The sequence below is a fragment of the Leopardus geoffroyi genome, chromosome B1 (assembly GCF_018350155.1).
Source record: "Leopardus geoffroyi isolate Oge1 chromosome B1, O.geoffroyi_Oge1_pat1.0, whole genome shotgun sequence".
NCBI lineage: Eukaryota > Metazoa > Chordata > Mammalia > Carnivora > Felidae > Leopardus > Leopardus geoffroyi.
In genome coordinates, this window is record NC_059327.1 from 111,068,852 (window position 1) to 111,082,277 (window position 13,426).

The 13,426-nt window shown below is 38.3% G+C and overlaps 1 long non-coding RNA gene across 1 annotated transcript in view; it reads right to left on the minus strand.

Moving 5' to 3' along the window:
* Positions 1 to 1,407: 1,407 nt before the first annotated feature.
* Positions 1,408 to 13,426, minus strand: part of LOC123593752 — a 28,276-nt gene continuing 16,257 nt past the window's right edge. Inside the window, exon 3 of the long non-coding RNA XR_006710485.1 lies at positions 1,408 to 1,617. This is a non-coding gene — a long non-coding RNA (uncharacterized LOC123593752). The remainder of the gene's footprint in view (positions 1,618 to 13,426) is intronic.

The window sequence follows — 13,426 nt, forward strand, 5'->3', positions numbered from 1 at the left end:
ATATTTGTATTTCCTTGCTTGAGCGGCAGGTGTGTATGTTCATATATTAACCCATTCCCCCTCTCTGTCATCTATTATTTTACATAGGGTATGTTGGTGGTGGTTACCTTTAAGTTTAGTCAATGAATAAGATGTATGTAGCTGATGAAAAACTTATTAAATGTCTTCTTCCTCTTATTTAAGTGCCCGTGCAGTAAACTCTTTCTAGAATTAAGTTCCAAGAATAACTCTCCATTTCCAGATGAATTTACAAACCCCACTTTACTGGCTGATGAGAATGTATGATCTAGCATGTTTCCCTTTTGAACTGGTTGTCAGGAAGCTCAGGGCTTCCTATAAGCTCCATTGTAATGATTCTCTCACCTCAGGTTTCCAGGCCATTGCTTTCTTCCTTTCTTCTAAATGGCTTCTGCTTTAACTTTTCCTACCCTGTTTTATGTACACTTTAATAGTGCATGCCACTTTGATTCCTTTTTACATGTACCTAAGTAAATATATAAGTAAATAAATAAACCCTGCCTTTAACAAAGCAGTTCATGACTTCCTTTAACAGCAGCTCGGGCACACAATGGCTTACTCAGTCAACCAGCATTTATTGAGTGTTCACCATGTGTAGACATGACAGTCCTATACTCTCCATCACTAGGCATGGTCCTCATGTCTTTGGCCATCCCTATTATTTCATGTCAGAGTCCCATTGTCAACTCTATGAGTAAAAATTTGGGGTAATGTGTAGCTCCTCTTATTTGAACTGTCTTTCAGAGTCCGTTTCTGATTGTTCCTCATTCCTACCTTCTAGTGTATGGCTTTTACCAGTGGGTATCTTTAAATCTAAATCTACAATTTCTGAACATTCTGATAACTTCTCTACCTACCATATCTTAGAGTAACTGCAACTTTTTAGAAGCTTTTGGAAGACACCTGAAAACCAGAACTGCCCCATCCTGAAAGTTAGGGACTTTCTTCATTTTGAAATGAATGAAGACATGAAGTCAGTGGAATTGGTTAAGGGCAATGCTGTAACCTGGACACAAAAATTGTAATCTCTGAAGAGATGTTCTCTACAGGAAATGGTGAACTAGCACATTAATTTATAAGTCAACCTCTCAAGAATTTGGTTAGTAAAAATAAATGTATTTGGCTGGACACAATCTACTGCTGTTCTCTCTTTTTCTATACTTTTGGAATGAAATTTGTCTAGTATAGGCACAATTCCTTATAGGTGGTTAGCTTATCTTCCTCTTTTTGTTTTTCCTAAATTGATACTTCCTCCTTGCTGCCTTCTCTTGTTATTCCAAAGCACATATATTATTGTTTAATCCACTCAACATTTTCATAAGTAACTACCATGTGCCAGACACAATCTGTTTAAGGATAAACAGATAAATATAGTATAGTTTCTGGACTCCATAAGTACATGGTTGTGGGGAGGCCAATGTTTAGGCAATAATTACAGCCTTGTGATAACTGACAGGGCAGAGGCACCACAAAAGTTTAAGAGATGTTCCTTTACCTGATCCACAAGCTGAGAGGCGCTTTGGGGACAGTGACCCTTTTATAATGCAGCAAAAGGTCATCCATCTATCATGTTGGGTGAATTACTAGGCTTTTTCACAACTGAAAGAACCAACAAAACATCTAAGCCACTGCATGAGCAGACACAGTTTTGGAAAGTCACACGAATTTTACTACAAATTCACATATTATATGTAGTTGTGATCTGGTAAAACTAGTAAATATGCTAAAAATAGTACCTCATGGTAAAATTTTAAGGAAGAAAATGTTTCTCAAGCAGGGCATATAGATCATATAAAGTACCACAGAGCTCCCTTAGGAGTCCTGAATGCCCAGTGTGGAACTCTAGAAATCTCCATCAGCCAGTGAGATGATGTCAATAAAGGATGATAATTGGTCCCTAAAGGATTGCCTTGGGAAGTGTACAGAACAAATACTCAACAGGAGCAATGAGCGAGCAAGGGAGGATATAATTATTTATACAGATCAAAAGATGGGGATACTTTGGACATGTAAGATGGGTTCAGATAATTAAATAGTGTTACATATGGATATTCTGAGAGGGTAACATTTCTGTACGCCTCAAGAGACTTGTAAGAAATCTATTTATATTCCCTACTTGATACTGTTCTCCTGTATCAGTGACTAGCAGCCCATATGAATTCTGAACCAAAACATTTCTTTCAGAAACTAATGCAGGCTTGTCCCTCAACAGCACATATGACTGAGGGTAGACTCACTTCGACAGGCAGATGGACGGCCCCTTTAGAGGAAGACATCCAGTGTGTCAGCAAAGTATTGTCTTGGGTTGGTATAGTGTACAGCCTTTATCAATGTAGCAATCTAACTTAGTCCTTCCTTTAACGAAACAAAAACCATTGCTTTCTTCTCTAGGTAGTCATTGCTTAGTATTCACCCTATCCAAGTTCGCCATCTAGAGGTCATACAGTTTGCAAGTGCATAAGGTCAGAAGACTGCATGTGAGAATTCACACGTGCCTCCTATTTAGGGAATTTCTCCTTCTCCTTCTTCTAAGGAAGTTTATACTTCTGTTGAGTGATACCACAATTCATGGCGGTTTGCTGTATAGCTACCATCTTGCTAGATATTTACTGGTCTCTTCTTTTACATTTCTCGATCACATAGGGATTTATATTGTAAAAGTAACAGTGAAGAAGAGCTGTTAAATATATGTTTTACTACAATATTTCTTCAGTTAAAAAAAAAGTTTTCAATCTCCCTTTTGGTCAACCTAAAAGTAACACATTCTTCATTATTGCTTAAATTACTAAGCACTAACAATCCTAATCATCCCTACCATTTACTGAGCACTTAGCATGGTACCACTGGCCAGGAAACTTAAGACATCTAAGGTTATGAGTTTAAGCAGCTTAGCCCAAGACACAGAGCTAATCAGTAAGTTGGTGAATTGGTTTTGGAGATCTGTCTTACTGCCTGTGTTCTTGCCAAACCTGCCATATTGCCTCCAGGTATTTTGTTTTTCTGTTTTTCAAACCTAGAATGTTTACCTCTGGCTTTTTCAACCACCTCCCTCCTTCTATAGTGGAGTTTATATGTGCCCTGTCTCCCTGCTACCTTAGTGAGCAGGAAAGACTAACCTTTCTCCTCCACATGCTGCGTGATAATCAAGAATACAACCAGAAACTGCACAGAAGATTCCTGCATCACCAAGTTTAGTTCAACTGCATTTCAGAAGTTGAGGTGAAGCCATGACTTACTCCCCCTCGTCCTGGAGCTTAGGTTGGCAAGTGTCTCTTGATCTATCCTGTGGACCCTAAATAAAGTCACGTTCAGTCAACAATGCATAAGACCTGGCCCTCTCTACAAAAGGATCCTCAAGTTGGAGTTTCTGGAGTTTTTCTTCAGAGGTTGCTTTTTTTTTTTTTTTTAAGTGTATTTATTTATTTTTTTAGTAGTCTCTACACCCACTGTGGGACTCGAACCCACAACTCCAAGATCAGAAGCCATGTGCTCCTCTAACTGAGCCAGCCAGGTGTCCTGAGATGTTGCTTTAATTTTTTATTTTGTTAATGTTTATTTATTTGTGAGAGAGAGTGAGTGAGGGAGTGGGGGGGTAGCAGAGAGAGAGGGAGAGAAAGAAAATCCCAAGCAGGTTCCCTGCTATCACCCCAGGAACTGCGAGACTATGAACTGAGCTGGAGTCGATGCTTAACCGATTGAGACACCCAGGTGCCCCAAGAGGTAACTTTTTAAGAAGACCATCAAACTTTATTTTTGGAGGTAATTCCTTTATTTTCAGTTGAATTTGTGTTTCTACTCTGTTCCCTGTCCCAACAATGTGAGGTTCACATCAAGCAAAGTGGAGGCATGCCTACTTCTGGAATTCAGTGATTTCTGCACAAGTCATCAAGATTTCTGGCTTGCGTGAGGAACTGTACCTCCCTGGGGACACAGAGACGTTAAGTTCTAATGATTGGAACCCTTATATTAAGAGATTCTTAGGTTTAATGTAGCTGTAAGGAACATAATACACCCAAACTAGCTTTAGCATAAAGGGAGATTTATTGGATGGACACAAGGATCTCTCCTGGACATAGGACAGGAAATGCAGATAGTCCTCATGAGGGATTAGAGTCAGGAACCGAAAGCTGTTGGAAGCAAATGTAATCTCTCTCTCTCTCTCCCTTTAAGAGTCTGTTTTATTTATTCCACCAAGACTTACTGATAGCCTACTATGTATCAGGTACCATGCTAGATGGTAAGAGTACAGAGGTAAACAGAACATACAAGGTCTGCTTTATTCTTCTCTGTAGACCATCCTTATCTGATCCATTTATCATGGCTTTGCATGACCTCCTGATTCAAATCCTCAGCAGAAACTAATTCAGTCTCAGCATCCTTAGTTCAAAGACAAAGTCTTAGCACGACAAATGGCTTGTTACCTCTGGCATCAGCTATCTACCCCTGGTCCTTTCAGGCACAGCAACAATGACGCTGATGGCTGGGGGAAGGGGACCTGTTGCGTGGGACAATCTCAGCAATCAGGGAAGAATAGAGCAAATGGTATGAAAATGGGATGTTGGTAAAGAGGATAAGACCAATGAAGGAAATGATGATCATCTCTATTGTAAAGATTTTCCAAGACAAAAGGATGATGAAGCTTTCTATAAACTTGAGGAAAGAAAAGGAAAGAGCCTCAGGAAAGCTGAGAACTTGCCTTGGGGTAGGGAAGGGTTCCAACTATATGACATATCTGGGGATACCAGTTTGAGTCTGAGTGAAGCACAGGTTACTCAAAAGCCCTCTAACCCTGCTTCCTTAGAGGAACCTGGGTAACATTCCTTGGGAGAGGAGAGAGGAACTCTAGATCTTAAAAACAAAACCTTCCTGTAGTAGCGATTTAAAAATTCAAAGTATATAAGGTTGCTAGAAACACTGTGAATCCTGGAGGCAATCAATCTCCAATTGTGAGAGCAGCAGATGGAGAACAGCGACACTGCAACAGTAGTTTGAAAAGACTGGAAAGCATACAGGAAAAAAAGGAAAGTAGAGAGGCTAAACATTGAGATATGCAATCACAAAATTTTGTGACTGTAGCCTGAGTATTTTAGTCACTTGGACTAATGTGGTCTTGAGAAACAAGAGTTAAAATCATCAGTGTAAAAGTAAACTTCCCTCACAAATCTGCACTTCCAACCTACAGGTCTCAAGTACCTCATTGTTACACTCTGACAAGATATTTCAGGTTAATTCCTTTCCTTGAAGAGAATCTTGACCCACTAGATCGCCTTTTTGTTTTATTGATGGTTTTCTAAGGCAACCTAGTGAATGGGAAAAGATAGCTGGAAATAATATATTTGATAAGGGGCTAATATTCAAAATATATAAAGAACTTATACAACTGAACACCAAAACAAACAATGAACAATTTGATTAAAAAATGGGCAGAGATCCTAAATAGACATTTTCCAAAGAAGACCTCCAGATGGTCAACAGACACATGAAAAGATACTCAACGTCACTAATCATCAGGGAAATGCAAATCAAAACCACAATGAGATATCACCTCCTACCAGTCAGAATAGATAGTATTAAAAAGACAAGAAATAACAAGTATTGGTGAGGATGTGGAGTAAAGGGAACCCTCATGCACTGTTGGTGGGATTGTAAATTGGTGCAGTGTGGAGGTTTTTCAAAAAAATTAATAATAGAAACACCATGCAATCCAATAATTCACTACTGGATATTTACCCAAAGAAAATGAAACTACTAATTCATAAAGATATATGCACCCCCATGTTTATTGGCAGCAATATTTACAATAGTCAAGATACAGAAGCAATCCAAGTGTCCAACAATAGATAAATGGATAAAGAAGTTGTGGTATGGAGCATATGATGGAATATCACTGAACTATAAAAAAAAAAGGGATCTTGCCATGTGCAACAACATAGATGAACCTAGAAGGTATTAGGCTAAGTGAAATAAGTCTGATAAAAAAAGAAAAATACCCTATGATTTCACTTATATGTGGAATCTAAAACATAACAAAACAAAACAAAATAAATGAAAAAACAAACAAAAAAACAAACTCTTAAATACAGAGAAAAAAACTGGTGGTGGCCAGAGGGGCAGTAGGGTGGGGGGTTGGGTGAAATACATAAAAGGGATGAAGAAGTACAAACTTCTAGTTACAAAATAAACAAGTCATGGAGATGAAAAGTACAGAGTAGGGAATATAATCAGTAATGTTGTAATAACTTTGTATGGTGACAGATGGTGACTACACTTATTGTGGTGATCATTGAGTAATGTATAGAATTGTAGAATCACTATATTGTACACCTGAAACTAATACAGTGTTTTATGTTAATCATACTTTAATTTTAAAGCAAGAGAGAATCTTTTAGAGGGTAAGGTATTTCATTTGTTTGCAACTTTTGAAGCAAGTATTTAATTCTGATCAAATTCATTAGCATAATATATGTTGATTTGTAGTTCAAGTCACCATTTTAAGGAAGTAAAACTCATGTGTGGTAGAAGTTCCCAAATGAGCATAATGTCTAAACTTTCAATGAAATTTAGTGGGTGACAAAACACTGCAGATGGAAAGAACTATAGTTACTGTGATACTAATTCAGCAAGCTACGGGCATTGCCTTAGGTTGTTTGGACTTAATCAGTGATTATGTTGTATATGAGTCCTTCTCACTTTCCATGAGGTAAAGTTTTTGGAAATTTTATTTGTTATAAGGCTAAGTGGTCTACAAAGTCTTAGTTCTCATAACCCTTTTGACTTTTTCTTCTGAAAAAGATCTGAAATCTGGAACTGTTCCCACAGGGACTCACTCTATTTACCTTTTTAAATTCCTCAGTGGTTCCCCTTCTTCTCATTAATTAATTAATTTGATTCAACAAGTATTTATTGAGTCTCTCTGTTGCACCAGGATAATCATCAATCATTACTCTCACAGAATGTTTTTGGGAAAGGCAATCCACCATGGGCTGTGGGCATGCATCTCTGCAAGCTCTTGCTGAGCGTGTCAAGAATGTCAACCCAATTTCCCTTGCTTGGCCTATTTATCAGGTTTGTATTTGCAGCAACCTTGAGAAATGAGGTCATAGGACAATTTTGTTATAAAAGCAGTGGCTTCCTCAAGATCAATGTTCCTTGACTGCAACACAAAGCCACCTGCATCCACCTTGACTGGTCAGTATCACTCCTTTGGGACTTAGAGGACATAAGAAACAGATGTCTACATGATGCTCATGCTTGCTGTGCTCTTGAACAATAAAGCCCCCTGTCTTTGACCCAAGAGGCTCATCTCATGTCTTTTGCCAGCATCCATGAAACAGTAGCAGGCCAACTTACTAACTTTATTTTTATTATTTAAATGTTTATTTAGTTTTGAGAGACAGAGACAGAGCATCAGCAGGGGAGAGGCAGAGAGAGGGGGACACAGAATCTGAAGCAGGCTCCGGGCTCTAAGCTGTCAGCGCAGAGCGCAACGCGAGGCTCGAACTCGAGAACTGTGAGATCATGACATGAGCACAAGTTGGATGTTCAACTGACTGAGCCACCCAGTCGTTCCCAACTTAGTAACTTTAAGGAAAGTAAAATAAAATCCCAGTCCCTGAAATTTAAATCTTAATTTCCAAGAATTAAATTACCCCTAAAAAAAGGCCCTTACCGAGTGAAATTTTATGTAATCCTCTAAAAATCTGCCTCAACTGAAATAGGAAAAATGTCAACTATATTTGATGTAAATTTGATTTTTTAGATCCTATGTTCTCCTAGATTTGTAGCCTGCATATTATAAATTCCATTTTCTTCTCAATTCTTAAAAATTAAGGTTTGTGGGGTGCCTGGGTGGCTCAAGAGGTTAAGCATTGACTCTTGGTTTGGGCTCAGGTCATGATCTCGGTTTGTGAGTTCAAGCCCTGCATCAAGCTCTGTGCTGACAGTGAGAGTCTGTTTACGATTCTCTCTCCCCCTTTCTCTGTCCTTCCCCCATTCATTTTCTCTGTCCCTCTCTCAAAATAAATAAATAAACTTTTAAAAAATGAGGGTACTTTTCTTCCAACAATGCAAATTAACCATAATTTCTAGGTTTTCTGCTATGTGTCAGGTTCTGCAGGGGATCTAAAGACGAATAAGACATAGTCCCAGCATTTTTAGGCCTCAGGGTTTAATAGAGATGACAAACACAAATCTGTATCTCAAACACAAGACTGAGGGGGATCAGATATAGTTGAATTCCAAGCAAAGAATGGGTGAAGAGTGGGGAAGGGGAGATTTAGTTAAATAATTGCTTGTTAAGAAGGACAAATATAAGCTAAACACTGAAGGATGGGTAGGACTCCAACAACTGGAGAAAATGGAGAGGCAGGGACTGGGGAACAAGGAAAGTGGTACAAAGAGATGCATTTCAGACAGATGGGGTGGGATGGAGACACAGCAAGAGCAAATGCAGATCATGATTAGAATTAGCAGGAAATCCAGGGTGTGTGGAACACTGAGAGATGATGAGTTCAGACCAGTTCTGTTTGAAGTGCCCATGGAATCTGGTAGATAAATGAAGCTCTCTACAAAAGGTGGGAAATGTGAGTCGGATTCAGGAGAGATATTAGGGCTGGAGAGGAATTTGGGGATCATCCACATCGGGGGCAATAATAGAAGCCACTGTATTAGATTAAAGGAGGCAAAGGTAAAATATGAAGAAGACCGGACTTCTACAAAATGCCTCTACTCGGGAGCCAAACAGTAAAATTATGGCCTCCAGTGAAACAGCCAGAACTGTGAGAACCAAGAACAGCAGAGACATGATACTGAGCAACAAGTTCCACAGGAAACCCCAGAGTAACTGCTGGGAAGAGGCAACTAGATTAGGTGATTGTAAAGTTCTGGTTGATCTTGTAAATAGACATCATAATCAGAAGAGGGCAGATCAGAAGTAGATGCATGAGTGCTAATCAAGGAAGTGAAAGGGATAAATATAGACTACTATTTTGAGAAGCACTGCTGTTAAGGGAAGGAGAAAGATGGATTGCAGTCTCAGGGGAAATGAATATTTCATAAAAATCATTAGATTTGAACACGTGTGTAGGCTAAGGAGCTATTAGAAGGCAAAGGAAAAATAAAGAAAGCAAAGAAAAAAAATGAAAGAGAAAGAATATGAATGAGAAAAATCACAAAAGAGGTTTAAGAAGTCAGAAGCAGTAGGCTTAATCCAAGGTAGACTACCATTTCTCTGAGGCATAAGGGAAGGAGAAAAAAATGGCTAATGACCGACAGAAAATCTGAGAGTTCACCATAGATAACCCAGTATCCTAAGTCAAACAGATGGAAATCTGGGAGGTAGGGTGGCAGCAGTGAGTTCAGCTTGAAAAGGGGGGATCCTGGATTGAAACAGGGGCTGTAGAGAATTGGAAAGACAATTAAGTAAGGATAAATAAAAGATTCAGTGGGGCCCAGCTACAGTTCATCAATAATGGATGCCATCAGTCAGCTGAGGGGCTACCCCACCTCTACTCTAGACAGCTGAGTCAATCCACATCTGGAAAGTGTATACAGCAGAGGGCAAAGGAACATATCAAAAGTCTAAAGTGCCTGTGAACCAAGGGGTCCAGACTCAGAGAGGCTAGAGGACCTAGAAGTGGGCTCATAGCCTGGGCAAACTGAGAATCTGGGATGTTGGAGATGCTGAGACGAATGAACAAAAAAGAGGAGGTAGGGGATTATATTTACACAAGTGTTTTTCAGGTTTGGGACCTGGGGTTTTGAGTGGATCAAGTGAGGACAGATTCTCAGTTGAAGCCGCAGCCAGTCTGATGACTGACATGGTTGTTTAATCAAGTTCAGGCAGTCAGAGAAGTCTTGGGGTATTTTACTACACTTCAAATTGGTGGTGTTTTATTGTTGTATATCAACTACCCAAATACTCTTGTGCATTGTTATTTTTACTATTATGTAGATTTTCCTTTATCCATTTTATTTATTGTTAAAAGAAATACATAATGTAAATAGGTATTAAGTACTTCAAATAAGTTGTTCTTAAGTCCTATTTTCAGTTTTATCTAATTTCCAATTTGGGGAATGAACCTAAACTAATTTACTTGTAGCCCTGTGGTAGACTGCTTTCCATTCTTTTCTCAATTGTAACTATGAATTAATTTTAGTGGTTTTGTTAATGTCTATCTTCCCCACTATAATATATGCTCCAATAGGACAGGGTATGCATCTGTTCTGTTCTTCTCTATAGCCGGGAATGTTTAGCACATAGGATAATTCCTAGCATATATGATGTACTCAAAAAATATTTGTTTTCATGAATTGTTTATAAAAGGAGATATCTACTGAATCTGGACATCCTCTCTCAGTTGCTTAATCCTACACTTTGCTTACCATATATTTGATAAATTGGAAGTATTTCTTTTTATTTCAGGAATATCAGTAATATTCAAAGAAAATAGGATTCCTTTTGTTGTCTCTATAAGCTATTAAATTCTCTGCCTACGCTCTTTAACAAGAAACAATATGTTTATTCTTAATTCATCCTCTAACTGTTTTCCTTTCAGACTGATGTAAAATGTTGAGACTACTTAGTGTTACTTTTTGCATTATAAGGACATCACCAGATGTTCTGAAAATTCTGTGACAATGTTTATGTCATAGTCTCTGGCTCAGAAAATGAGTCAGTTAATGAGTTGTCAGTCCCAACAAATGTTTGTGTCATTTACATGATGATCTTAACTGCCTTTCTGCAATTTTAAGGGTCTGTTCACGCTTTCTAGTGCCTCACTGCCGCCCTCTTCTGGTTACATATAACAGCACAGGCATAAAAGATACCACTTCTTAAACTAGATGTGTATCTTTACTTAATGAAAACAAATGTGGCTCTACAGAACAAAAAAGAGCCAAATAAATTACAAGACTTAGAAATGACCTAATAAAATGGAAAACTTTTATGAAACATTAAAATAGTGATGCATATTATTTATCTACCAATAACCTTTTTTGAGCCCCATTTCAGAAAAAAAATACATTACTCTTTTTGAATTTTATTATAGAAAAACATCACTAGTCCATTGTCTCAAAACCTATGATGCTCCAATATAACAGCAATAAAAATTTCACTTGTACTATCTATGTAGAAAGAGTTTGCTAACAGAATTAATAGTGTACATAGTATTGTAGGCCATGTGCAAACTGGGAGAAAAAAAATCTATTCAACTATTAAGGGTATTTTAGCATGGCTAAATATATGAAATAAACACTGATAATTCAAAGAGAATTCATTACCTACTTATGAAGTGCTGAATGAGTCCTTCACTTGCAAATAATGCAGTGGTTCTGAACATATACATGACCTGAAGCCTTTGTTTACACTGTTCTCTTGACTCCTACCTTATTCACACTACACATCCTATATTGGATGAATTCTGTCACCTTCTCCTTGCAAATATGGTCTCTGCTCTCACAATCTCTTCTGTTATTGTCTTTCCCAGGTCCCCTCCATCTCTAGTTGGGACCATTAGCCTCCAAACTGGTTTTCCTGCCACCTGTCTCTTTCCATATCCCCATAACTCTATACTTCACACATTGCCAGGTAGCCTCTTAAAAGCAGAATTAACCTTGTTACTCCCCTCCTTAAAAATGTCTGCTGGGGGCCATCTGGGTGGCTCAGTCGGTTGAGCATCTGACTCTTGCTTTCAGCTGGAGTCATGATCCCAGGGTCCTGGGATTGAATCCCGCATCAGGCTCTGTGCCGAGTATGGAGCCTGCTTGAGATTTTCTCTCTGTGTTCCTCCCCTGCTTATGCTCTTTCTCTCTCTAAAACAAACAAAAAAAAAAATTAAAAAAAAATGTCTTCTGTCTTGCTGTTGCCTATAGGATGAAGTCGTCCAAGCACCTGAACTTGGAATCCAGTGTGTGGTACCCAGCATACCTGCAATGCAGCACAGCTTCTGTCACTGTGCACTTGCCCTTAGTACCCTGTAATAGTGTCCCCCGGCACTCGGTTTTCTCCTCTGTGGCAGAGCTTGGCACAAGGCCCTATCATATATCAGTTACTTAACTGTCTCCCAAGAGACTGACTCCTGAGAGTGGGCAGAGCCTCACTCATTCTCTTTCAAATCTCCAGTGCACAGCTGGTACCAGCCGTGTGACTAGCACACAATAGAAGCTCAGTGCGGATTTGTGAAATAGAAGCTCAGTGTGGGTTTGTGAACGGATGAATGATAGAACGCTGCTCTTTCCATTTTTATCTAATGAAATTCTCACTTTCCAAGTTTTAAATTATAGTGCCATTTCTCTAAAGCCTTTTTTTTACTCTTTTCTGGCAGAATTCATAGCTATACGAGTTTTTGTTCACATTACACTTAGCTATATGTACTCCTGTCTCTTGTGCTATGTCATTAGTGCCAAAAGGCAACTTGGGAGAGTGAAAAGGGCATGAGCTTTGGAAGCAGACAACCCTGAACTGTATCCCAGCCCTGCTATCCACTCTCCGTGTCACCTTAGACACGTTTCTGAAATGAATGTTTTTTCCCCTCATCTGTAAATGGGTCTGACACCACTTCTCCATACGACGAATACAAACACTAAAAAACAAAGTGAAAACTCATGACACATACTACACTTTCACTAAATTTTAGTATTTGTTCCCTTTCCCTGAGGGTGAAGATCATATCTAATTTATATCTAGGTTCCCAGTGTATTATAAACTATAGAGACTCAGTAATGTTTGCTGAGGAAATAAATGAACTCCAGAGTTGTAGTTGGTCAAAAATAATATAAGAATTACAATCTTGAATCATATGTTTCTCATTTTTATGATTATAATATCTAAAGTATATTCTAGTCACATAGTTTGAGGCATAAATATTTTCTAGTCTTTCAGTTATACTTCCATTTGTTCGTTTTCCTTTATGTAGTCATTGTGAAATATGTTTATGAAGTGTTTAAATAAAAAGACCTAATGTTTATTTTTAACAAGATAAATATAATGCTAAGGAGGAAAAAACAGAATATACCAGTGTTCACAGTGTGACAGCTACTATGTTTTTAAAAAGATGAAGATGAATGATGTTTTTTCCAGAAATAGAAAAAAAATCCATCCTAAAATTCATTTATAATCTCAAAAAACCCAAATAGCCAAAGCAATCTTGAAAAAGAAGAACAAAGTTGGAGGTCTTGTACTTTCTGATTCTAAAACTTGCTACAAAGCTACTCTAATCAAAACAGTGTGATACTGGCATAAAGACAGACATACAAACCAATGAAATAGAATAGAGAGCCCAGAAATAACCCTTCACATCAAGTGATTTTTGATAAGGGTGCCATGACCATTCGATGGGGAAAGGACAATCTTTTCAATAAATGGTGTTGGGAAAACTGGATGTCCATGTGCAAAAGAATAAAGTTGGAC